This window comes from Apis laboriosa, unplaced genomic scaffold, assembly GCF_014066325.1.
Source record: "Apis laboriosa isolate Shangri-la unplaced genomic scaffold, ASM1406632v1 scaffold68_cov148, whole genome shotgun sequence".
Lineage (NCBI taxonomy): Eukaryota > Metazoa > Arthropoda > Insecta > Hymenoptera > Apidae > Apis > Apis laboriosa.
Genome location: NW_025224135.1, coordinates 5391432 through 5418901, shown reverse-complemented (window position 1 = coordinate 5418901; position 27470 = coordinate 5391432). Strand labels below are relative to the sequence as shown.

Here is a 27470-nt window from a genome sequence, read left to right as displayed (position 1 = left end):
TCGTAATCTTTCTATGTGTCGATCAAACGTGTCGATCTCGCATCTTATGTATGTATAATAGACGACTGATCTATAATATACAAATTATATTAAATTATTTTATAATATTTGGGGAACAATTTCATAAAATTTATATTTTTCGCGATTCATGAAATTTATTTTTGTCTCTCACAGCGCAGTGAAAAATATATCGTGTAATTTTAATTTTAATATCAAGTTTGAAAGATAATTTTATTACATAGAGAATTTTATTACGTAAGAATTGAAATGGAATATTTTGTGTAATTGATATCACGAAATATTTTACGCCGGATTAAATGGAAAATATGCGACTTGAAAGTTCGATGTGAATTATATCAGAAACTTTGAACACGGGGTGAAAATTTTACAAAGGTTTAATTAACACAATTTTAGTTGGCGCGAATACGAAATGTACATGATGTAATTGTGATCGTGATATGATGTAACTGTTTGTACTAAAGTAATGATATGATTGTTAAAAAACGCGAAAAAATTTTGAATAAACGAATAATAATATTATTCATTCAGAATATTAATTTGGGGAGGAATAATTACGAGAAATTTGACAATTTCTCGAATGACGATTATTTTTAATGGACAGACAAGAATAACTGTAATAGTTTGTGGATTAATAGTTTGGAATTTCCTGAATCAAGATCTGTCGGTACGCCGTTAAATTGTTCGCTTCATCGTTCGCGGACAGAACTCATAGAGTGTAGACAGCGTAATACGAATGACCTCAAAGGTCTAGGAACGCCTAACTACAGTTCACCCTAGAGAAATGTTTCCGTGGTAGATTACATTGTCAGAAATATTGGAAAACCTTCAGTTCCTTAAAATATCGTAAGACTTGTATATCTATGTTTTTTAAAATAAACGTATTTGTACGTTTAAAATTGAAAAACAATTAATATATTTTAAAAATTAAAAATTGCCCGTATCAATCACTCCTCTCCGATAAAGATTTAGAATCATTGTATATCATTGTGTTATAGAATCATATCCAATAATCTGTCCATTAAAAATTCTCCCCCCTCTGCGTGAATAAAGTTTTATCTTATTTTCTAAAAAGTCTTCGCTTTATTTTTTATGCTGATACTCACCGACCGACCACTCAACTATCTTTCTCCATCCTAAGCCACTCCATCTATCGAGACAAAATTCAGAGCACCTTCTCCCATATCCCAACTATCCCTACTCTTTCTTCTTTCTCCTCCTTTGTCTTCCCTCTCCCTTCTGTCCACTACTCTCTCTCTCTCCATCAGCCGGTCAACGCGATCTCTTTGTGATCCATCGCGTTCGATCCGCCTATCTGCGTGTCCATCCATCTGGATTTCAAATCTTCGGATATTCCCGATGCTCTTTGACGATTCCGTATCTCTCTGTCACTGTCGTAGCTGGGATTTAGAAATAGGTCAACCGAATCACCGCAGATCGGTCTTTCCCGAGGCTCGAAAAAAAAAAAAAAGAAAAAGAAAAAAAGAAAGAAGAAAAAGAAAGAGGAAAAAAGTAAATAGAAAAAGATAGAGAGAGAGAGAAGAAAACCGAATTCGACCCAGTAACGCTCGACTGGAAAGACAGTCTTATTTTACGAATGCGCGTACTAGTTTCACGTTGCCGCTAATGGATTAGATCGAGCGCGTTTATCGCGCGTTCCAGATCGAAGTCGAACAATGGGACATTGTTAAGATGTCTTTTTTTTTTAACTCGCGAAGTTAAATCGTATTTTTGCGATTTATACATATATATATATTTTTTGGTAGAGAATTAAAAAAAATTGTTTTCACTAAAGCCTGAATAAGATCATTATTTATTGTATTTTTTAATTAAAGTTACGACGAATCCGTTGAAATTCATATGCAACGGAATCAAGTTTCCAATAGGTGTTCATCGCGCTAAATATGGATGGTTATGTATATTTACGTAAAAGATGGACAATCGAGACCTCTGGCGGCAACGAAGCGAAACAAAATCGGCGATGGCGCTGGCCATCGCTTGTTCACCGACCAGTACATAATGACCGTGGAATTTTACGGATACTTTGAAAGGGAAGTTTTTCACTTTTATGGCGGACGACTGCATAGAAATGCACTCCGCGACAGGAATATTGCGCGTGCATTTCGGACACGCCTGACCATGGATAACGCGATAAACTTTACGAGCCGAAGCACGCCGCTCGTAATGGATTTGCAATATGTTGCAAACGGAGCGCGGGAAGCTGCGTGAAGAGTGCGACAGCTTGCCATCCACGGGATTAATACCGGATAAAATCGCGTCCCCGTGAAATTTAGGGGCCATGAGCGCGGAATCGGCGTCCTCTGTTGTTCCACTAACTTTCGTTCCCGTATTTTCTCGGCTAGTGATTAATATCGAGCGCCGTGTTTTAGCGCGGTGTTATCAGGAAGAAAATTCTCTTGACGTAGTTTAAAGATAAATTATACGTGAAACATTTTATGAGCACACGATACAAGCGACGAATAACTTTATAATATTTGCCAACTAAGAATATTTCTAGGTTAGAAACTTCAAACGTTGTAAATCAGAAAATACTGGCACTTTTGCACATAGACAGATATAAATCTTAAATCGATTGCTCGGCTTTGAATTAATTGTAGAAAACATTCAAACTCCTTTCCTCCTCCAAAAATATCAATATCCATTAATGAAATAAATCGACAGTCGTAAATCCAATATTCCCAAAACATCATCGTAAAATATAATCCAACTGACAGTTACAAGTTAGACCGAGGGATCGTCAAGTCGATTCCTCTCTACCTGACACCACGATCCGTCATTTACGAGCAATTAGATGAACCGAGTAGTGTATAGCCAAGCGGGAACATCATCTATACGGGGAAGCTTCTACTTATCTATCGGCCGTTCGATCCCCGGCGTGCCAGTATTATCAATCTAGTAAGCATATCGTGGCTGGGCAGTCCTAGCCTGTACCACCTATCAAGCTAATCTACTTGCCTGGCTGTATGCATGCCTGTACGGTGCAAACATCGCCATTGTGTCTATCTGTTGAACTGCAGTGCGGCTATACTCAGGATAATAGCATCGAAAATGATTCTATTCTCGGAAATAATGGCATGGTCGCGCGTTTCCTACCATCCAATCGGAGGGCGTCGCCAACTTTCAGCCTCGATGTGCACTTTTTAACGACAATTACTCGTGGATCCACCTTTCCAAGAAAGAAACACATTAAGCAACATTGTTTCCTGGTATGGTCGTTCAAGTGATCGTGCCTTCATATCACTGGAAAGTGATAACGTCACCTATTATGCGTTTCTATATTTCTTTGCACTAAACATAGTGATTCGTTCCCGTAGATTGTTGGAGATACAAGAAAATTTATCTACAATGCTACAACTTTGTCAAGATACTAAATACTTGAAGGATCATTACATTTAAATTGATTATAATATTTTTCTTTGATGTTCATTGGATGTTAATTGGAATTGTGTATTTTCATATAATCTTTTTGATATGATAAAATAAATAATTAAATATCACTCATCTTTTTAACGTCTTCGAAATTATGAGAAAAATATTCTTTTCATAATATCATACACAGTTTCTCAATTATATCGCGAAATTTACTGAATTAATTTCAACCAGCGCCAAATATCACTCGTGACCCATATATTCTCAACAAATGCCGCTATGGCGATAAATCAAAGCCCTAACCTCCAGGCGCCCTAATCACGCTAAACTCCTCTCTCTCTCTGGGGACATAATATCAAAGCTAATAGCACGTGATCAAAATAAGCCACCTCTGTATACACACACGTAACCACACAGTTTCGACAAATATAAAAGCAGTAATTGGCCGAACGAAACTGACCCAATCGCCGTTGTACGGTCACGTCTGATATACGTCTGCTTTGACGTGAAAGGTTGGTGAAGTCTGACAGTGGCGCGCCCTATCGCACCGGCATTCTAATTATCGACAATAGAGAGGGGACCAATTTGAAGTGGGATAGAAACTGTATTAGTGACAATGGGGTAGATATGCTCGATGCCGGCACGTACTGGTCGGAGTTCGTTTGTTTCGACAAATGGAATTGGTAACAGGATTATGACCATTACCTCTTTGCATCGCAACTACCGTTGCCTTGTCGCTCGTGCGTCGCTTGCTTTCTGTTAATGTCGCCGTTATTGCATCTGTCGCCACTGTCGCTACCGTTCTTTGTACGTTCGACGCAGTGGATGATCGTTGTCAACTCGATTTTAAATGATTTCGTTTTTATAATTTCTTTCACTTCAGAAAATTATCTTCTCTTTATGAATGAGGTTACGTTTTTTTATTTCTTAATGAATAATAGATAAGATTATGTTATTCGTTGCGAAGTGAAAGTTGGTTTAAATGAATTGTTTCAAGAATATTATTTTTTGTAGGTTATGCTTACTCTTATTCTCTTTTTTATCTCTAATCTAAAAATTTCGATATCATTGTTATAAAAATTAAAATTAGAATAATATTCTATGTGCAGTCATGAAGCAAGAAATATTGCTACTATAAACAAATCTTTCTAAATTAGGTTAAGCATAAAATATATAATAAACGTAAATATTTCATCTCGTAGCACGGAATAGCTCGTTTTATTTCCTTATTATAGCTCGGATATAATCGCTCACACATCGTTTAGCTTACAAAGTAAACTTTCATTCATAAATCATCGCAAAGATTCGCGAATAAGTAGCCTGTACAAAATATACAGAAAACCATTTACCATGTTTCGACACGATGCTCGCGCAACAAATTGATTTACCGGTTCTTGTAATCGCTTCGAGTTGTATCGCATTTATCCGACGTCGTCAGTTTTCCTCTAAAAATTCGCATATGTAAATTTTCCTTAAAAAAGGAAAAAAAAGAAAAAAATCAGACTGAACAATTTTTAATATATATTCTGAAAAAAAAAAATTATATTTTCAAAGCGCACGTATGACGTTAAAATCGCCTTTCAATTTTCCCGCGCTTCGTATTATATTTAACAGTCAACAAACTATTCGCCTTTTAGGCATGCAGTTTAATTAACGAATTTTCGATATTCCAACGAGCGGATTTTCGTCGAGAGAGTATTTATAATTTGAATGAACGCGAAGAGAAAAAAGCGTGAAAACGAAGGAGAAGAAAAAATGAAGAAAACGGAGAAACATCGACTCGGTTGCGAAAAGAAGCCACGTTTTTTAATGGCGATAGAGTTCAGCTTTCTTCTCCGTTGAAGGAATCTCTTTGAAAAGTCTTCTCTCGAAAAGATTTTTTGAAGAAACGGTATTCTCGCTTTACAAGAATATCGAAACTTCATTAGCTTATCCGATTCGGCGCGATTGTTTCGCTTCGTTCGAAGAGAAATTCAGAGTCACAAAGTCCACGAATTAAGAGCTCGTTAAATACTACGGCTTTTCGCTCATTACTTGGCCGCGTGCACTAATCCTCTTTCTCTCTCTCTCTTTCTCTCTCTTTTGGATGTGAACGATTCGTCCATTTAATCTGTGTTCGTAAACTACGCCGAATTACAATCGAGCTGATTCTTGTATCTTTTTTTTTTTGCCTGGGGGAAAATCTATGGATTCTACTACACTATTTCCACTTTATCGTCGAATACCTGGATAAATTTTACAGGGGACAGGTTTGTCAGATGCATCATTATTCGAGATGTTCGAACGAAATTATCGACGTGCATGGAAAATTTTTGAATGGAAGTTGTTTCGATAATGGAAAATTTAATAACACGAATGGATTTAAATATCTTCTTTTTGTTGATAATTATTTGGGACATATTTCCTACATATTTCAAGCTATGGAATATTTGTGGCTCTTTATTGTTCTTGTCAATCCATCGTTAAAACAAATTATTCTTTGAATAAAATAATACGTATTGTTTTCATAATCACGTTTTCTTTTGAACATTTCTTCTTCTGAAAAATTTTAATTCTACAATCTTGTTAATTTTAAAATATTAATAAAACTTCCTATTCTCCTTTTTCGTAACTATAATTATATAATCATACATCTCACAGTAAATTAATAATTTAAATTATACTTCAACACTTCATTAAATATCGCCTAGTTTTTCTCTAAACTGAGGAAAGGCGATAACTTAATAATTCAATTCGTACCAACAATGCATATCCCCAGATTCACTAGAACTAAACTTTCCACTAAACACGTCCGATGCGAGCGCCCCCCCTAAGCATTAAGTGTGAATGACAAGTATTTAGGAAACTCCATGGCCAAGTAATCACCGTACACCATCGTACACGAAACGCAGAAATTTCGACCGTAACTCATATCCAAACATGGGTCGAACTTTTCCCACGGAGACAACAGAGAGAGAAACCAACCGTAACCAAACTGACTTCGAGTATGAGTCGCATACGTGGCCATCACCTGAACGTGTCGTTTTAATTCGAATCAAACGGCAATCTTGGCTCGGAATCGGTGGCGTGTCTGAAGGTATTGGTGGTATGCGGCCAACGACGCAGGTGGAGTAGCGGCGAGGAGGGCGTATATATAGGTCGTTTGTAGGCAGATAGCGCACAAGCAGCAGCGGCAGCTAATGAAGATGTTTGTCAATACTGGCGCGTTACCGTATGCCGTAACTGTTACTCTCTCTCTACGCCCTTCCCCGTTTGTTGTCTATATCGTCCTTCCTCTGTCACGTGTTCGTGTGTAAGTGTTTGAATCAAGCTGTGCCTCTACGTATGCGCCTTTGTGTGCGGTGGATGGTGTATAGGACGATTCATAAATGCACGCTTGAAAAGATGAGTCTGAAAAAACTGAGTAAAAAGTGTTATGTAAATGTATGGCTTATTTTTATGTATAATGCGTTATTTATTTATTGATTCATTTCTATTTCTTTAGTCTAGATAGCCACGATTATTTTATTGTATTTGATTAGTTCCATTTACTTCCTCTTTTTATCCTCTTTGTTATTATCTTGATGACAATTGTCCTATTCTTTATCCATGATTGGATTATCATACTTTTCTCTGTGGATTTCTTATTCTATTCATTATATTCGACTGATAATGATTGTCTTGTTCCATATCTGGTTTACTTATTTTATCTACTGATAATTGGTTTATTCCACTTTGGTCCATGATTTTCTTGTCACTTTTGTTCTATTCCATTACCCCTTAATTAATATCTAAGAAAAGATACAAAATGAATTTTAACGTCAATAATAATAACGCTTCAATTCTAAGACAGTTATTTCTTCAATCATCCATAACTCTTGAAAGTTTTACTTATTTCAATTAAATCGGATTCATCCTTTTAAAGTATAGGTACTATGGACCATTCTATATACGTATATACAGAAGTGTACGCGTGTGGGTCAGTTAGCGGGTCGAGCATAGCTCGATATAGACGCACATAGGTTCTTCGTTAACACGATGGCGCTTAAGCCCCGTTGGAGTGAGGCAAGACGTGCTTCGTTACAGTTAATATCGAGTTATAACCGAATCATACCGTGTTGCGCCGAGTTAAATCTTACTTAGGCGGGGCTGACGTTACTCACCGACAATTATCTCGGTCTCGAGGCAAACTTGGGACGAGGTCAACTTGCGACGCAGTGTTACAACGCCGTTGGATGATTTTCTTGCACGTGAGCGCGCGCGCGCGCGCTCGAGTCGAGTTGCCGCGTGCACCATCTTGTTTACGAGGCGCGCGCCACGCGAGAGCCACGGGATACCGGCAGCTTTAATCTTGGAAATTAATTTGAATCGCGACAAGAGATTTCTTTGCGATTCTGATGAGTCACCAGGGTGGAGGATTAGTTCCTCGAAAGGATTATTTGTGAATAATTCCGGGAAACAAAAATACGCGCGCGTGTGTTCATTTCGCGTGAGAAGTTATGCACGGAAAGGAAATGAATTTCTGAACGAACGTAACGTGAAATTATTTTTATCGTAAATGCAAAAGTTTGAATAATACCAATAAATGAAAGGAATAATATTGCACAATTAACGGATGTGTATCCAAGCTGATATTTTACGCGACAATTTATCGGGCTATTTATTAAAGCAATATAAACTACTAAAAGCTAATAAAATTATTTTATCTCGTTCCCGTGCCAAGAATATATAACCAAAGCGTAAACACTTTCATTTCCAATCAAAATTCTGTTTGAAATTACAGCTGTAAATCGGCGCGATGCCGATTTCCCGGTGAAATTTAAACGCGAAAGATACAAAATAATCTCGTATTAATAAAAAAAAAAAAAAAAAAAAAAAAAAAAAAGGAAATAAATACGTATGCACGCCGCTTTGATCGATCGCCCATGATATTTCGTTAATTTTCGAACTCCATTAGGAATATTAAGTTAAGAACGATGCTCCCGTGTTCTCGTTAATTTTCTTCCCCTCCATTTTCGAATTGATATTTTGTATCCCTTCGTAATTATTTCCCCGTTTTCAATCATTTCAATCGGAGAGAAATGAAATAACAACAACGCGTTTACGCGTCTTTTTTGTTTCCTTCGTAAATTCACCCCCTGGTTGTGGAATAACAATAAAGTTTTTTTACGAATTATATTATCAACCGATGGTAAGTTAATTTAAATAAATGGGCAAAATTCGTTCGTTAATTGCTCCCATAATTGCTAGTGGATAAGCTCGTGTAATAGGTCGTCGCTATAAATTCCGACACTTACAGTGTAAAAATGGTCGTAAGCTTTAAACGCCACCCGTGTAATTTCAATCGAACACCACTATCTTTGACTACGATCTCTCGTACCCTGAATGGAATCGCGGCGTAATTGCAACGTGCTAGCTACGAATGCTTTTTATACCCGATATTTTCAACAGTCTAGGGTGATGCACATGAAGCAGAGAAAATTGAGGACAAAAGCGAAATTAAGCCGGATGCTTTGTTTTATTATACGACAACTCTTTAATTTACCATCTTTACTCCCAACGCGTTTTACAACGATGTTTTACAGATTTAATTACGTGTTTCGTGTGCTCTTTTGATTGCGTTTCCCTTTTTTTCCCCCTATTCTTCAATAGTATAATAAGAAAAAAAATTAAAAGAAAATGGCCTCTCTTATTTCACGTATAACTATAATAATTTACTCTATTTATCCGAATAATAATATCATATTCTTAGTTATTCAACTACACTTTTCTTACACTAAATTTATTTCGCCATCAATGACTGATTCTCCTTTTTTTAATATCTATAATTTTAATCAATTCAGAGATAAACACATATCCGAAGAATTTTTTTTCTAAATAAATCGCAAGATTATTTGCCCTCGTACACGATCGAAAAGAGAAATTCGAAACGACCAAGCGCAGTCCACCGTCAGAATATTTCAGTAAATGGGAAACTTAGGTTAGAAGTTCACTGTTCGATTGGACAACCCAGTGGTCCGTAAACGAAGTGTTCTCGTATCGACTTTCGCCACGTTACACTCGAATACCGGACGATTTCCACAAGATGTGGAATTTTTCTATCGTATCGCGTACATACGCGAATTTACAGTCGCACACTAGAGAATTTTCGATCGATAATAGTTCGACGATCGTTCATTTCTCTTAACCTGTACACACAGCAGTCTTGTAAACATTATCCTCGCGGACGTCCAGCTGAAGATTCTCATATACGAGAGAGACCACGATAATGGAGATTACTCGCCGATTTGACGTCCCGACAACCCGCCATGTACACAAGCTTATCTCTTGTTGATGGCAACTGACTTGCGAATACGATACTTTGTCGAGCTCTTATCTCACAAGTGTTCCCGGATGATGTCTAGATATATAGATTGTGTTGACAGTTTGTGTGGATTACGTGTGTCATATTGTGTGTGTACGTCGAGATTATTTATTCTCGAAGATTGAATGTCACGTGGATAAATAAGTGAAATATCGTGAATTCGTATTATATTATTGCTTAAATTTTTAAAATGTTTGTATTATATTAAATATAGTGTGCAAACTTGCAAATATACGATTCTATCAATAATCTCAATTCTATCGATTCGATAATTATTACTTGTCAAAAATGAATCTTCTCGTTGTTTAATTTAAATTAAATAATATAAACAAGAAAGAATTCAAATTCTGACAAATTTTACAGCTGACTGTAAATAACGTGAACGTAGAGTTCTATTTCACCAAGATACATCCCGGTTGCACGTTTCTAAGTAATATTTCAATAGGGGTGGGTGCGTGACACGCGAACGTTTCTCTCCTCCCCACCCCACGAGACATAATTACCGCGCGGCTAAACGGCCAATCGAAATAAATTCTTTGGCGGGGCAACAGCATCTCCCTGGGCCACGATAAACCTCGACAGGTGAGTTCGTGTGCAACCGTATACGCTTACGTGTAAGCCGACCAAGATCATCAATTTTAAAGTTACGGCGGATGGAAGTTTATTCCATGCAAAAGGTAGCGGGCATTGCGAACTTGTTCAAGTTGTTGGAACCCGGCACCGACTTGTCCCTGTGTCTTCTTCCCCTCCCCATCCTGTGAAACCACACTCGCGAAATATAACCGTGGCCTGGTTTATGATGTCTACATAGATATATCATAAAAGAAATGCTACCGTTTTATTTTAAATAATAATTAAAATGAATATATAATGTCAATAAAATTTGTCAAATTTGGAGAGATTGGAAACGAATGCAAAAGATGCAGAAAAATTTATTTATTTAATTTACGAGCAATTGAATTGGAAATAGGATGGTTCTATCTTTGTCTATTTTTAAATTTTATCCTTTTGTATAATAATTTAATAATATCGATGATATAAATCTATGCAAAAAAAAGTTTTCTATTTTCTATTGAACAAACAACCATTCGATACAATTTTACCGCACGATTCGCCGTTCCAATTCCGAAACAGACATCGCATCGGGCACAGACCATTCGCAGATTATTCTCCCTCATCGAATACACGCATGATCACTTTCACGGTAGTTGGTAGCCGGGCAATTTTTTCCAAAGTGCAGCCCGCCGTGTCGTTTGGTGCGTGTTACGGTTTCCCGATAAACCGAATTAATTCGAATGACACACCAGCGCCACCTACTCCACCGCTGAATACGCTCGCGCCTCACCGCTCGAAACAATAACCTCGACACTTTCATTAATACGCACGGCCGATTACCGCTGGTAAATCTGCCCGGTGCACGCATCGATATCCGCCTATTTACGCGTGTCTTTTGTCCCATCGATGCCGGATCCGACGCTCGTTTGTCCCTGGAAACGTACGGTGATCGCGGTCCAATGCCTGTGAACCTGACTAATACTGGCCGGCTATTATTACGCTCAACAGAAATTGAACGGATCGCCGAGCGGATGTTTCGTGACGAGCGTTTTCGGCTACGCGTGGTGGCTCGCGGGAAAAAATTCCGACCGATTAACGCTGGTGCGGGTAGATGGCGCGCTTGTACGCATGGTGGAAACGAGCGGAGAGGTGGAAAAACGAGGGGACAAATGACGATTTAGTGGCGTGCGAAATTATTCGTCGACGTATTGTCCGTAAAAAATGAATCATTAATGAGCGTGGCTCGAAGTCGTTGCGCGTGCGGCTCGATTTTAATATTTATTGGATCGTGAACGGTGATGAGGTTTGAATTGTTGGCGGTGGGTAAGGTGTATGATTGATAGATAGGTTAGGAAGAAGTGGAAAGTTCGTTTTTCACGTTTAATGGGCTGGTGAGACGTTTTCGTGGAAACGAGATGATTGTCAGGCTTTTAAACGAGAGCTGTTCGAACCGTTTTTTCCCGTGACGCGTGGAATGTTACCGATGTCGTTTGATGTATGAGAAAAATGTCACTAGTCTAATGTTTGGTTGATCAACGTTATTAGATATAGAACGATACTGGAACGTCATTTTTCTTATTCCCAAGTATTTCTTAGTCAGAAATATTAGGATAGGATGATCATGGCGGGACAACTAAAACGATCAGATAAATATATGATAATATATACACGAATATTCTCTCTAAAGATTAGAAATAGATTTTCGAAACACAAAATAGAGAAGAGCGAGCGGAGAAGCGATTCGGTCAATAAATTTGCAACTGTATTCGAGGAATAAAAACAAATGGCGAAAACAACGCGATGCAAAGACGATAACAATGTTATCCAAACTCTAGAAGCGCACAGTTTTGCTGTTGGAAGATGTACGAGTGGCTCGATCGTATTCACCGAAGTCGCCTTAATCGGATATTGGGTTATGCTTCCTTCCCTTCGTATCTTCCTGCCGTTTCACGCGGAATTAACGGTCCTGGCGCGTCCTATATCAATTCGACTCGATCTTGTTGACGTATTATCTGGAACGACGCGTTCTGGCTTCGAACACGATCACCTCGCATCCACACACGGACGTTTTCGTGTTCGTGCATGCGCGCAGCTATCCGTGAGACAACGAATGCATGATACTGGCGGTAATTCAAGTTGAACGGCCAGGGTCGAGATCATTAAACCAGCGAGAAGGGCTGATAATGATTTTGACCTAATTAATTCGGCTTCTCGGTGATTTACCGCCATTGCTCTGCCACGTCAATGGAAAAAGGACTGTGCACGGATTCATCTTGTGAGGGGTCGAATATTTGGGAAAAAGATGGAACGATTGTTCAGGCAACGAGTTGCAGTATCGATACTTTGAAATAATATTGATTGTGATTGAAAAGTGAGGTTTTTTAATCTTAATTTTTGTGCTTTTTAACGCATTTCTTGAATCTTGATTTTTTTTAATGATACGTATGGTGGAAGGATAAAGAGAAAATACTTGTCTAGCTTTATTCTTGCCTGACTCGTTTAACCATAATGGGTTTAGTTTATTTATGTCTTCATTTCAGTTTTAATTATGAATTATCTAATTTTGATCGTAGAAGATTATGATCTCAGTTATTTCTGAGATAATAAATAAATGTCGTTCTGTTTCTTTCTCTTTTTATTGTTAAAATTAAACTTATTTTTTTTAATATCACGGATATGTTGTTGTTTTTTTTCATTTATATTCGTAATTGGACAACTAATTATTAGTTCTAACTGCGCCATTATTATATTAATTACACAGTAAAGTATCTCGTTAATTTAAGCAAAGTCATCTCGGCTATTTTTTGCAATTAAAGTCAATGCTGTTGATACCATGTTTGGACGATAAGATCTATTCCTGGACGAGAATTCCTGAGAAGAGAAATTCGCCAATGTCGCGTTAATTAGACATCTCCAGTTCTGAACTGCTTCAATTAACACAAATGTATTCTATTTGCTGACTTGATCGCTACTTGTTAACTGATGTCTATTAACTATTTCGTTAAGGATTAAATATCCGACAACCAAAAAGTCAAAGTGAGGTCATCATCTTTTGAAGGTAATATCTGTTTTCCATTAACTGTTTGCTCCCCAATTCTGTGCCAATTAGCGACCAACAATGATAAATTACAATCCATTGTGGAATTTTATCCTAAATTTTAAAAACGAATCTCTGAAAACTTTCACGTTTAAAAATATTTTTGTAATACTGAAAAAAAAAAAAAACAAAATGTAAAAAGAAAGAAAAAAAAAAAGAAATTACATCACCCAAGTTTCAATGTCAATTTTTTACTATCTTGAAGATTTAATAAATGTAGACTGTTGCATTCCTTCTGTTTTGTTTTGTTTTGTTTTGTTTATTTCGTCCAAGTATACGAGAGTGAATTCAAGCGTAAAATAGAATAAACGAAAAGAATGCTTCGCGATGAATAACTCTTGTTAACCCCCCTCCTTCCCCCTGTTTCGGTGGCAAAATTTCTCCTGGTGTATTTTTCCTCGGAAATAATGTTGCGAGATTAAAACCAGTAATTATAAAGCGCTCGTGCACTATCGTGGAGCTTTATTGCTGCCCGGTCTAGAGACATAGGCTCTGGGAAAAAGGTTTTAAAGTGCGCCGTTCTTTAGAAATAAGTTTAGTCCGGAGTTTCCTTAGCTGTGGGCGCAGTCTTAAATAACATTGTGACTGTCTGTGTGGCTTACAGAAGTATAAATACGTACAGAGATAAATAAAATTTACATTCGCGAAAAATGGTAATTAAAAGGTTATGTAATATTTTAGAACGAAATATAACATATATAAATATTTTTAATTTTGAAATTTGTAAAAATTTTTAATTATTTGCAAAAAAAAAAAAAAAGATATTCGAACCTGATGATTTTTCCAAATACATTATCAGGATCATTATCCTTTTGTTTTTACTTGGCGTTCGTTGAAAATTTATCAACAAAATTAATTTTCTTTGAAGCAAGGTTGGATTAAATTAAATTATTTTTAATCAGTTTTACAGACAAACTTAAAATTAATTAATAAATAAATCACTTGATGATTAAACAAAAATTTTAACGTTAAACTTTTTTGTTTAGTAACAACAACGATCTATTTTTCTTCGAGATGATAACTTTCTGTAAATATTTATTAAATTTTTTACAATAGCAATAAACAAGATATTTATTTTAAATCAGTCTCTGAAATAATCTCTATTTGTCATAGATATATACATATCCAAAAAACATACACAAATATATATATATATGTGCGTGTTCATAAAAATTTACATGATACATTTATTTTAATCCTGCATAACTAGTTTCCAACATGTATAACTTCTTGTACATGTATCTATCCTTTAGAGCATTATGCAAACAAATCTGTTTCGATATTTCATCGATGCTTAAACAAAATTTCACTGTTCCCACATTTTACGTATAATCCGATACTTAAATCAATTCAGATTGGTATTTATGGGACTGTGGATCTCTATTATTTCTCTCTCATAGTTCTATCGACGAATTACTATCGAAGAAAAATTAGAAATCTTGTTTCATCTTTTGTTTCTGATACAACTCGTCGATATATATATATGCATACATGCAAAATTGCATATGAGAATATATATATGTATATATAGCATTGACATCTTGTTAGTGAATAACCTCTCGAACCGTGCCACTGCGACAAAATTCTGTCGATTATTCGCTAGAACGTCCAATTTGCATCGAATGAATATCGGTTAGAAAAAAAAAAGAAAAAAAAAAAAATTTGAAGAACGCACTTTTACAATTGCTGCCTCGATCTATTATTCATAATTCTCAAGTTGTAGGGCTTTTGTTTGCGAGTCAACAAAGCTGCTGTAATGAAATCTTCGCATGTGAAAATTAAACGAGGCGCTTCGCTAATAACGTTTATTAATATTTCTTTGAAATAATTTTTGCGCCACGAGGAGGTTGCGAAAGGGGATGATATATCGAAGAATGGAAAAGGGAATATATTATTATATACTCGATTATGTATTCGCGTGTTAAAAAGTAGGTCGCATTTCTTCGTTTTTTTTTTTTTTATGATTTTTTTTTTTCGCAATTTTATTTCCATGTGAAATTTCGAGAACTTTTGTATAAAATTAATAAATTCGCCTGAAATTGAGGTCGTTCATTAAATTAGGGGCGAAATATAAATAGTACAATTTTTGTCCATTTTCCAATTTAAAAAATTTAAAATTAATTTTATATGTGTATGCGTGAAGTCTGTTCCGTGATAATTCATAATGTTTTGATTTTTATTTCGAATGAAAATTACTCAACTTCTTTCTCTTTTTCATTGTGAAATATTCCCATTACTATCTAATAATATTTTATGGACGGTAACATAATTACATGCATTGCGATTGTGTTTCAATTGTTTAAAACTTTCGCGTTAAATAATCGATTGGAAAATAATATTCTCTAGCTTGTTTATTCCAAATAAATTTTAAAGAAAAAATTTCGTTGAACGTTGATAAATATATATTTTTAATAATATTTGTATAACTGATTAAACGTTCGAAACTCTTTGTAAAATAGAAAAAATATTTATAGACATTCTTCTCGTTCCATCTCGATATGACAATTTTTCTCCTCGTCAGAGTTATTATACAAATTATTATATTTTTAAAAAAACAATCGCGATTTGAGCAATATCGTTATGCAAATGTACTCGTATATTTTTTTTTCTCTTTTTTTTGAGTTATTACATTTGCATTAATAACTCGTATGGATTTGAGCTGTTATTAAAAATTATTAATTTAATATATTGAAAATGATGGTAGATTACGTAAAATATTAAATAATACGTTATTAATTTTATCGAAAATTTTATATTACCTGTTATATATTCATTTATAAAATTAAACTCATAATTATCGGTTATCGTTAAAATATGATTTTGCAATTGATTTTTCATTCATAATATTTAAATAAGCAGTTCATCAAAATTTATTACGATCTATATACTAAAAAAAAAAAAAAAAAAAAAAAGAAAAATCATAAAATTTATTTAACCCGAATAAAATTTTGCCAAAAAACGATATATTTGTTGTTTTTCGATATTCGTCGAATACCATTAATATTAACATAACGGGGTCAGAATTTATCTTATCGAAATACTTTTTCGAAAATTTATAATCGAATGAAACGTATAAAAGATAATCTTCCCGAAATGATTCATTCGACAATCAAACCTCGAAAAAATAAAATTAAGTTTTTCGTTTTAAAAAAACTTTATATTTTATATAACCATAACTGGGATACTATAATTATGCATATTGCTTTCATTAAAAACACGAGCCGGTTGAACAGCACAAGCTCCACGAAATCGCGATGGCGTAGTTGCACCAGGCCTTAATCTCATTGCCATGGAACTTCAACTTCAACGTCCATGGCCAACCATTTCATTGTGAGTTCAGTATCGCGAATTTCTCGAACGTCTTTCGACTCACGTTGAAAGCGGCTCATCCTGTTATATACACGACAGAAGGACGGTAGAAAGGGCGGACTGTAGGAATAGAAGCGAAAAGAAGAAAAAGGGAAGAAGAAACCTTTTGCGAAAAATGGGATACGTAAATAGTATTTATACTCGGCCGAAAATGTGGAAAAGTCTTACTTTGCTATTTTCCATGATATCGTCAAATATATTTAACCCTCTAAGTGGGTGAAACTACTGGAAGTGAAGGAGTATAAAGAGTTTTATTTATTTTTAAATAAAACACAGGTTTCGATTGCGATTACAGGTTTTTGCCTCTCTCTTCCTTTAATCCTTCAATCGGTTCTTTTTTCTTAAACGACTTCCAAAAGATCGAAAGAGAAACAAATACGAGATTTTTTTAAGTTTTCCTTCTCTGACTAACCCTGTCTTAAATTCTCATTACTCGATTATCATATTATAGTTATAGAGGATTGAATAAGGATCAATAAAAAAATATAAAATATAAATTATATAAAATATATAAAAATATAAAAGGATCAATAAAATAATAAAAGAATGTTTTTATAAACATAGATCATGCTTCATATTGAAAAGAAGTTCATACTAGCTTGACATTTTAGAGAAATTGAATTTATCACTTTCCGAATTTCATCTTTATTTTTAATCCAATGAATGCACTATTAATCATATCAATTTTTTTAATCACGAATTGAACAATATATTTCATATTACTTTTTATTACAATTCTTTTATAAAGCATTTATGGAGTTACGTTTATATAATCTTTTCTTATTTTTCTTATTTTTGCAAAAGAAATTATACAGTTTGATCATTTAATCCGGGGACACATTGTATATACAATATACCTACTCAATATACTTCTTTGTCCAATAAAAATCATGAAGAAATTACAAAAATAAAATAATTGACGGAAGGATGATAAGATGAACGGCAATCGCAGAAATGGGATCGATTCTCCCTCCAAACGAAACGAAAATACACTCTTTCGAATGGGGTTTCCTTCAGCTTCACGAAAAAGTCAAAAACCATTTCATCGAATCGACTTCCGACGTAACGACCGGCCAATCTTCACGATTCCCCTCCCCTTTTCACTCTTTCCCCTGACGAGTCAGTCCCCCAGTTTAGATAGCGAGAAAACAATATCCCGTCCTCCATCTTTCTTTAGATTTTCAAGGGCTCGAGTCGTCGAGGAATCGTGCTGCTAATCTACGACAAAAGCGTCCGCCTATCGAACACACTGTCCGGAACTTACGGTAGACCGTTATCTCGCCGCGACTTCCGTCCTTCTCGTTCCTTTCTCACTCTTTCCCCCTCCTCTCGACCTTTTTTTGCGGCCAAGGATACTTTTGCGCTAGGAGCAATACGTTATCACGGTGGAGAGATTCGAAGGAAACGATTGCTCGGACAATCGAGCGATATAAAATCGATCCGCACTCTCGTCTCTCAAGAGAAAGAAGAAATTTCTCGTCTTATAAGACAGGGAGGTCGTCGTCTGCTCTAGAAGCCTTGATTTATTAGGATAGGATCTTTTCCAACCTGTAAGTTGGAAGTCAATTTAGGAGAAGATATAGAGAGATCACTTTAATCTTTAGATTTGGATTATATTGCAAGTAAGTGTTTTTTCTTTTTATCGTTTCTATTCTTTAAATAAAAAAGGTTTTTTCCCCCTAATTTCTTTCAAATTTAATATATATATATATATATAAAGATTTCGAAGATTTATGTATGAAGGACAAGATAGCCTTTACTTTTCAACAACTCGAGTACCTTCAATCGACTAATAATAATTTAGAAGCGGATATAGTTTCCTAACCTTCAATTTACACAGAAATGTATCATTTCACAAGTCACACTTTCACGCCTAGAGACGGACTATAGTAAGAATGAGAAGCGAGCGCTCCCCTCTTAATGTGCATTTTCATGAAAAATAAGGATTAGAAGAAAAATCAAACGATAATCTTCTAGATCAGTTAAAATAGAAATAAAATACAGAGATAGAATTCAGTAACGATACGAGTTTAAGAAATAGTATAAGAAATACAGTTAGAATCATTACATACATATATATATATATGTATCATAGTTGGCAGCAAAACAGTTGAACTATCATCATTCGTTCGCTCAAAGCTCCTAATATAAACGATTACAGTCGTACGACAGTAGGTGGCGCTTCGAACAATAGCATCAGTTCAGGCACAACATTGTGCAATATTCAAAAGTCAATTCAGTTTCGTCTTTAACAGATTATACAATTCGGGACGAAATAGCAAATATAATGAATCAGATGAACTAATTAAAAATAATTAGAATGCCACGAACGAGAAGCAAACTCCTTTTCTCCCGTAATATAAACGATTATACACTCGTATGGCAGTAGGTGGCGCTTCGAACAATAGCATAGTTCAGGGACCACATTGTACAGTATTCAAGTCAGTTCAGTTTCGATTTTAACAAATTATACAATTTGAGACGAAATATAATGAATCAGATGAATTAATATTAATAATAATTAGAATGCCACGAACGAGAAGCAAACTCCTTTTCTCCCGTAATATAAACGATTATACACTCGTACGGCAGGTGGCGCTTCGAGCAATAGCATGAGTTTAGGCATACATTGTGCAATATTCAAAAGTCAGTTCAGTTTGGACTTTAACAGATTATACAATTCGGGACGAAATGGCAAATATAATGAATCAAGTGAACGGATATTAATAATAATTAGAATGCTATGAACGAAAACTCATTTTTTTCCCCCGTTCATCCGATTCCCTTCAAAATGAATGGAGATCACAGTCGAACGAGAAGAATTGGATAATTCCTTCGACTGTGCCTCCCCCCTCCTCCAGGACGGCGCCATTCCGACCGATTATCCATCGAATTTATCGCGCGCATATCTCGCGCGGATGACTGCACACGTCGCCACGACCGCTGTAATTTATCGTCACTTGGCGAAAAATGCCGTTACCGATTCATCCGCAGACGCATAAAAAAGCACACGGCCATACGTTACGCTCTGTTGCGTGTCCCGTGTTCACGCACACCGCGAAACAACAACAAGGCTATCGTACCATTTTTCATCCTCTTTCTTTACTCGTTTATTTATTTCTTTTTCTCGCCTTTCGTTCTGAAAGAACGTGTCAATTTTTCGATTTATATAGGTTGGACGAGAATTCGGAGAATTCCATTATGGAAGAGATACGACGTGATGTGTAAATAGTTGAAAGTTACGTATATACGGGTTTAAAGCTGAACCTCTATGTTCGTGGCTTTGAAGGTGGATTATTTGGTCGGATTATTTATGGATGAGTTATGAGCAATTTAAGTTTATGTTAGATGAAGTGATGCGGATATAATACCGTGTAACTAAATAATGTCATAACACAATTGTATACAATGTATCGTGTAATTAATTCTTGTGTGTTATTTTGAAGAATTTCAATTTTGAATTTGAACTCTTGAAATTTAATATATTTTATATTATAAAAGTAAACAAAATATATATATATATATATATATATATATATATATAGAGAGAGAGAGAGAGAGAGAGAGAAAAGAAGGGTATGAGTATATTAAGTAATGAACGGTCTAAAATGTGACGTTAATAAAATGCAAGTGAAACACTCGTCCATCTTCCCCTCCTTAACGTGTAGCTTACGTTAGACTCGACTCCATTTTGATGGAAGACGACGTGAAGTGGTACGAGTCGGTAATAAGGCGGTATTCGATCATCGTAGTAATAACGTCTTAAAACGAGACCACGAGTTAACGAACCTTGGGACAGGGCACGAATAAAGCCCTAGATGCTAGACAAAATTATTATTCAAACAATTCTGAAAGGTATAAAAAGAATATTGTTGTTTAAACATTGAATTGAAATTGAATTATCACGAAATTTTAAGAATCTTTAATCCATATTAAACATCCTTTCTCTCTCGAAATATTTACGTTATATAATAATTCATTTTCGTGATTAAAATTTTTTTAAATTATTTATTCAATAGAAAGGAGGGAAGATAGAATTTTTTAATTCGAGATATTTAATTCAAATTAATTTTACATCCGAATCTGAAATTAATCATAAAAAAAAACTTTTGTAAATGTATTAATTTATTAATTCAATCGTCACATTCGACCAGATAATTCATCGTGCCACTACCGTGAAACAATCACTTTGCTGTCTTGCAATATCGAGTTAAAATTCGCAATACAAACAATAGTTGGGCAACAACAAACACGTATTGGCCTCATGCACCATGAAATTTCATTTTAATCTCAACTTCAGTTTCAATTTGCCAAATTGGAAACAATTAAACCCGTTATTATCTCTTACAACGTTTCATCGATAAACACCTAATTTTATCGTTGTGTAATCACTAAAGAATATTAATTGCTCCGTGCATTACTATCCAATTTAGATAACAAAAATTCAAGTATGAAAACGTTTCGACATATAATATAATGTGTTCGATTTTTGTTCAACGATGACAGCGCCGCCACTCGATCTATTGTACAACTATTCTCAACATTCCAAGATCATTGGAACGAACAATAGACACGCAACATTCGCCCGTTCATTATTGGACACACTGGTTTTCGGGATGGAAGTATCGCAAATTAAGTTACCCCCACGTAGTTGGAAAGTACAAGGCTTCCTGTGGATGATGAGCTCGCGTCCACTAACCTAGTTGCAAGCTAAGTGATGAAGCTAGATTAGACGCAATAAGTTATACTTGGCCAGCTTTCTGAGCTATTGTGATCTGGTAGGAATATTTGATACTCGCGGTAATTAATAATAAATTTTGAAATATTTTAACGAAATAAAAAAAAATAAATAAATAAATATTGTATCGTATAATGATATAAAATTGTTTTCGAACTATATCCTATTTATGTTTATTTGTATCGTTATCACGTATGCACTAGGATATACTAAAAATAAATAAATATTACAGCGAATGAAAATATAATGAAAATTAATATTATTGATTATTATGAAATGGAATTGACAATAATTTGAAACATTGATTATATAATTAATTAGAGGATAAATTAATAATTTAATATAATATATGACGTATTTAATTGCTGTTGATATAGATAGTTGTTCCTCTTTACATTTATGGAAGAAATATAAAATTCAATAAATAAATTGTAATATTATACGTTACAATAATTATGTTCCTCGAAGAAGTTAAAACCGAATGTACGTATTTTTGTTACAGAACGATCGCTGACCTCTCCAACGCCAAAAATAATAGGTGAGTTAACTGAACTCCATTAATCTATCACACAAATTCTAATATAATTATAATCGAACCATCACCAAAGATAGAGGAAAGAAAAAGAAAAGAATATTGAAATATTATTTTGGTTAGTTCAATTTCAAATCCATTTTTTTCTTTAAACGAAAATACAAATAACGAATAATCTTCGCAATAATTGATGCAAATAAATTTGAAAAATCAATCGTAAAGTGTTGTTCTATGTGTACACAGTGACGATATTTTTTTTTTTTTTTTTTTTTTACACGTTTCGAAAACCAGCGTTTCGATTAGCTTTCGAGACACAGGCCACCTGTTCGCTCCCGCTTCGAACAAAAATTGCGCTCCATCATGCGGCGTATATTTTTTTTAGAAACGACCGGAAACGACCCGACGACCGCTGCGCCGGAAAATCGAATATCGCTGATATTGCCGCCATTGCAACTATCAACGTTGAACGATCAAAGCGCTCAAAGTTAACGCAAACCGTGAAAAATCTCGGGATTTTCTACGCAAAAATCAGTTCATTCGCAATTAACGATTTTTTTTTTTATTTCGCTTAGCAATGACGTGGTAATACGATAATTGTGACATCCACTGCCTGTTGGAATCACTCAGCAGTTCTCTTTAAATTAATTAAATTATTTTCGTGAATATAGGCTAGAAAGAAATGTAAAACATTTTTACTTCGATCAATGAGATCAATATTCGTGAAAGGTGTGATTGAATATCATCCATTACTAATTATTTTAAACGAATAACAAAGTATTGTTGGCAAAATATTTAAATATCCAAAGATGACGAATGAAAACTTTGAGAAAGAAATTTGTATTAAATTTTGACTTCATAGACAAAACTGAGGCTAAGAAAATGTTATAATATTATAATATATTTTCCTAAAAGAACTCAATACACTTTTTGAAGTTATGAAATATCTCGGGGGAGAGTGAAGTTACAACTTAGTTTATTATGTAACTAAACGGATGATGTAACTAAACGGATGATACTTTCAGAAGTTGAAAAACATTGTCAAGACGTAGGGCATTATAGATGCTGAAAAGTTAGCACATTGGGGAGACGGGTTTTATAAAAAAATCCAAAAATCCAAAAGCTGAAATTTCCATCCATCGTCGTTACTTCTCAAACGCTGCTCTTTGCGCCATCTACATCTCGACTGATTAAAAACAGTGTACTTTTCGATGTAAAAAAATTTGAGAGTAATGAATATCACTACAAAAAACAGAATTTGTACCAAAAAGGTTTCATTCAATTTATCGTTAATCATTGAGATTGAGAATTTATAGAATTTATAGATATATAAGAAGAAGTATTTAAAAAGTTATAAATTTCCAACAAAACTTTTGCAACAAGAATGGCATTTTATCGATCCTCATCCAGAAACTAATTAAAACCAGGATTGAAATTTAGGTGGAAATACAAAATAATTCCGATCCCGGGATGATCTCCAGTTTATCGAATCGCGAATTGCCATGGAATGCTTCAAATGCTCGAGGAGTCGAGCCTCTGTAGAAACGGTATTCAAACGGAGGGAATATCGTCTACGCCTGAAAGGATTTCAAGATCCGGCCGATTTCTTGCACCGTGGAATGCGTTTCCGCCTTGAAACGTAAAGAGGATCTTCCCTCCGTCGAAAATAGTGTATACCCACCTATACTCGAGAGAAACCGCGATGCAATTCGGTGCATTAAAACCGGCATGCACAGTTCAGTTCAGGTACAGTTCAGGAAAGTGACACAGGCTGTTAGGGCGCGTTTACACGGGCTCCGACATTTTGTCGCGGAACGCGCTCGAAATCAAGCCGCCACGAGCGTATAATCCGCGTTTGTTGAACGAGCCGGCATACCTGGTAATAGATAAGCGCGAAAGTTGTACACTTGGCTGCTCGGCTGCTCGGAATAATATATCCGCTCCCATTGTTTTTGGACAATTACGCGAACTTACGCGTTGTGGTTTCAAGGCTAATACACGAAGTCGATTGTGTGCGGTCGAAAGTAATTACTCGTTGCTCGTAGAGTTTGGGGGGAGAAGCGGAAAGTTTCTCTTTCGAAGGAAACGAGGTAAGATCTGTGTTTAGACACCGCGAACCGACATGACTGGAAAGTTGGAAAAATATCGGTGGAACCGACATGACTGGAAAGTTGGAAACGCGTATAACTCGTGGCGTCGAACCGATGTGACCGAGTACGCGAGGGAAGTCTGTTTTCATTATAGATATACGTGTAGTAATGCACTTTCGAAGTGGAAGTTGAAATAAACTTCCATCACTTTTCTATCCAATCATAATACCTCTCAATTATTGTTCCACCAATCTTAATTTTCCCCCTTACCGCAATATTATCATCCTGCATCTGACGAATGGATACCGATTCATTATCCAACTTCTACAAAATTATTCTACAAAATTATTGCAGCACAGTGATGAAACGTTATGAAACGTTTTTTCGCGTACGTCCGCGGATCTTCATGCTGCGTTCTCACACATGCGTTCATCCCGCTATCGGAGGCCGACATCTTCGAGAACGGCATCGCAGCGTTCAGCAACGCGATGAGGTCATGCCTTCGAAAAGAGGAAGCTACTCTGAGAGGGGGTATACCGGCGTTCCGACCAGTTCCGCACCTGTCTCTGTCTCACCTTTTCACTCCGTCGCGGCCAAGTTTCGCCGTCTTTGTCCGCCGTCCCCTCCTTCCTACTCCGTGTCCCCCCTCCCCCTGTTCGTCTTTTCCTTCCTTCCTTCCTTCCTTCCTTTCTCAACAGCACACAGGCCGCAGCGCCCCGGGCCACGTTGCAGCTTACAGTCACTGCTGTTTGTTCTTCACCTACCTCCCCCTCCCCTCCCGTGAGCTTTTGTGTTTGCGCAAGCTCTCTGCCCGCGTGCAGACTCCAGGGCTGATCCAGCCGGGCGTGTTTCGCCGTGGCCAGACTCTACGCCGGACGTCCCCTATTTATTTAGTTTTTACTGCCCGGTTTGTGGAGCGGCCGTGCAACGCAGAGATGCTTAATTACCCGCGCATCGTTGCCCGCCTTTTAAAAATATTTCCTCGAGGTGGAGATTGCGCCTCGATTTTTTGCGCAATATTTGAAGAGATATTGTGAAATAGATCGAATTTGAAATAATAATAATAATGATAGTAATGTAGAGGATTTGTCAAGGATTTTGCGAATTTATCGTACGAGTCGATATCGAGTTTTAATTGTTCGATTTAAAGGTTCTGTGTGTAAAAATATTTTCACAGAGAGAAGAGATTGGATTTTTAGATCTTCGCCAGACGACGAGATTGTAAAATCAATCGAATTTAAATAATAAAAATGAAATAATAATAATGCGGATTAAGACTTTTAGAGACTTGGGATCGTAAGAATTTGGAAATTTTAAAAGGGAATAGAGTTGATTTAATTGTTTAATGTATTATCTCGCTTTTTAAAAATATTTCTTCAATTGCATCAGGATTTATTTGGCAATGATAACATAAATCACAGTAAAATGGGAATCCAAGCACGTGAAACTCGAGATTCAAATCAGATATTTGTGAAATATTCAAATTACAATATTGTAAATATTGTAAAATTGTTCCATTATGAAATTTTATATATCCACGAATAATTTTATTATTCATTCTTTAATTCTCGGTCATTTATATAATAATTCGTAGGAGGTACATATGCTCAAAGTTCCGTTTGAGGGAATATCATTTTATATGCGTCAACCTGATATTAAAACACCGCAAGGTCACGCTGCATGACTCACGTCAACCCTGAAAAATCCCAAAGGGGTAGTTAGGTTCTTCATTATGCAGTATCGTGAAATTTCGTGTGTGTTTAATTCATGAGTTTCGGGAAAGGGAACTTTAAGCGTGTTGTTACCCGGCCTAAAGTATCGTCTTTCCGGTCTTAACAGAAACTAGTTAGCGAAAGGTTGACGTGGAATATTCGCGGTGAATCGTTGATTGCGAGTGAAGCAGTTAACGAGTTACTTAAACAATCCATGAGAATTTGCGTATAATATATCTATTAATTTAAGATCGAGGGATCAAGTTCATTTATATTCTTTGAAATATAATATAGTCTCGTTGATCAAGATCAAAAACGATTAAGAGAACAAAATCTATGAATAATATAATGAGCAAATATAAATCTGGAGAATGGACAAACAAAATGTCCGACATGTATGACATATTGCAGCTTCCAGCCTGTTAAATATTTATTTAGTTAAAAAAGATAATTTTGCTATACAACAGTTGACAATTATTCAAATATTTGTCAAGAGTTTATCGCTTTTTCGATTCTATTGTCTCTAATTTATTTTGAAATTAATAATTGTAACGGAATAATGTAGATTGTTTTTTTCTGTATAAAAAGAAATTCTGTATAAAAAGAATTATAGTAAATTGATTTACTTTTTCATCAATCCAACACATATTTCGTGGGCTACTTTCGAAAGATCGATTCTATAAATCGAAACAAAATTGGCCTATAAAGTGTCGGTTGTTATATATTTAAGAAGTTATAAGTAAATTAACTTTTTAAACGCTAGAAATGAGACAGAGACATATTGAAACAGTGGCGCCGCCATGTGAGGAAGCTAGAGCTATCTCGCTCTATCTCTGTCTCGTCTAACGCAAACTTCAACTTCTTATTCGTAATAAATAATCAACCAATTTTTGTGTTTGCATTGATCTCTAAATTCGATTCTCAAAACATATATTAACACCACGTATAAACCAAAAACTTCTGAATTCAAATTGACTAATCTCAATATTTGGTTTGCAAATGCTATTACGTCACACACCACAAGATCAAACTTCTACTCTCTCCAATCACTCTCTCCAACCTGTTCCGCCAACAGCAGGCAGAGGACGATAGCCGACCAAGAGCGTATAGTTTTTGCAATTAACGATATCAGCCCGACGCGTCGTTGATCGTTGTTTATACTCGCCTTCGAAACGGCTTCGGGTTGGCGTTTCGCCAAATTTCCACCGCGCCACCTCCTCCATCCCACTCCTATCTCTGTTTCCCTTTCTCCCCTCCCCTCATCCCCTTCCTCTGCCCGCGCGCCAGCCTTTTTCCAAGCGTATATATCGACGCCCAGGGCCAGACGCGTTATCAAACGATTTATATCGGTGTTTTGCAAAATTTGTGGAGCCACCGCTTGCGAGTAGCGTGGCGAACGTTGCCGAGGGAAAGCGGATAACGAGGCTTGCTGCGTCGGGGCCAAAAAGGTATCAGGACGGTGTATTATCGTGTTTAATCTAGGCCCTATGCCCTCCATCCTGGGATTTTTACTCTCCAATCCCTCCCCACCGTTTCACGTGGTCTCCCTTCCCATCGTTTCACGTGGTCTCCCTCCCACTTCTGGCTCGGCCGGCTTCGAACCGGTACCTCGAGCGAGCGATTATTCTT

At 35.9% G+C, this 27470-nt stretch overlaps 1 long non-coding RNA gene across 1 annotated transcript; it reads right to left on the bottom strand.

Moving 5' to 3' along the window:
• Nucleotides 1-4649: 4649 nt before the first annotated feature.
• On the bottom strand, nucleotides 4650-9671 carry LOC122718712. The gene is made up of 3 exons (XR_006347447.1): nucleotides 7551-9671; nucleotides 6940-7178; nucleotides 4650-6807 (listed from the first exon to the last, which is right to left on the bottom strand). It is a non-coding gene; the product is annotated as an uncharacterized LOC122718712 (long non-coding RNA).
• Nucleotides 9672-27470: the final 17799 nt, after the last annotated feature.